The following is a 467-nucleotide window of genomic DNA, read 5'->3' as shown; positions in this document are numbered from 1 at the left end:
TTCGGGGGACTTCAGCATTTCCTTCTCTTAAACCCCAAGCTGAAGGTAAAATGACTAGCATCCTTAGTGTTTGGAATTCCTGGCCCCTCAGGCCGGGAACACAGCCTGTATATTTAACTCTAAGGAATTCACATAAAATACTGACATGTTTTTATTGTGGATATAGGGCAACTATTCCGAACATATAAAATTAACTGCTTTCAAATATTTACAAGGAAAGGAAACACGGTTTAACCTTTTTTCCATTTGCTATCTCCACTGGTGTTTTTGCTCTCCCAAAGTTCTATGGAATTTACTCCTTTGAGATGTTATGCTTTAAAATAAAAATCAAAACCTAAACTTATTGTTTATATAAGCAGATTCTCTGATTCCATCTCAGTCTACCACATTTTAGAGACATGGAATCTGACAAGTAGGAATTTAGTTTACATTGCATCTGAAAAGTGGTGCACAGGCACTGTGTACTT

Source organism: Equus asinus, chromosome 4 (genome assembly GCF_041296235.1).
Source record: "Equus asinus isolate D_3611 breed Donkey chromosome 4, EquAss-T2T_v2, whole genome shotgun sequence".
NCBI lineage: Eukaryota > Metazoa > Chordata > Mammalia > Perissodactyla > Equidae > Equus > Equus asinus.
The sequence above is the reverse complement of the archived record's forward strand: the minus strand, read 5'-3'. Positions refer to the sequence as shown.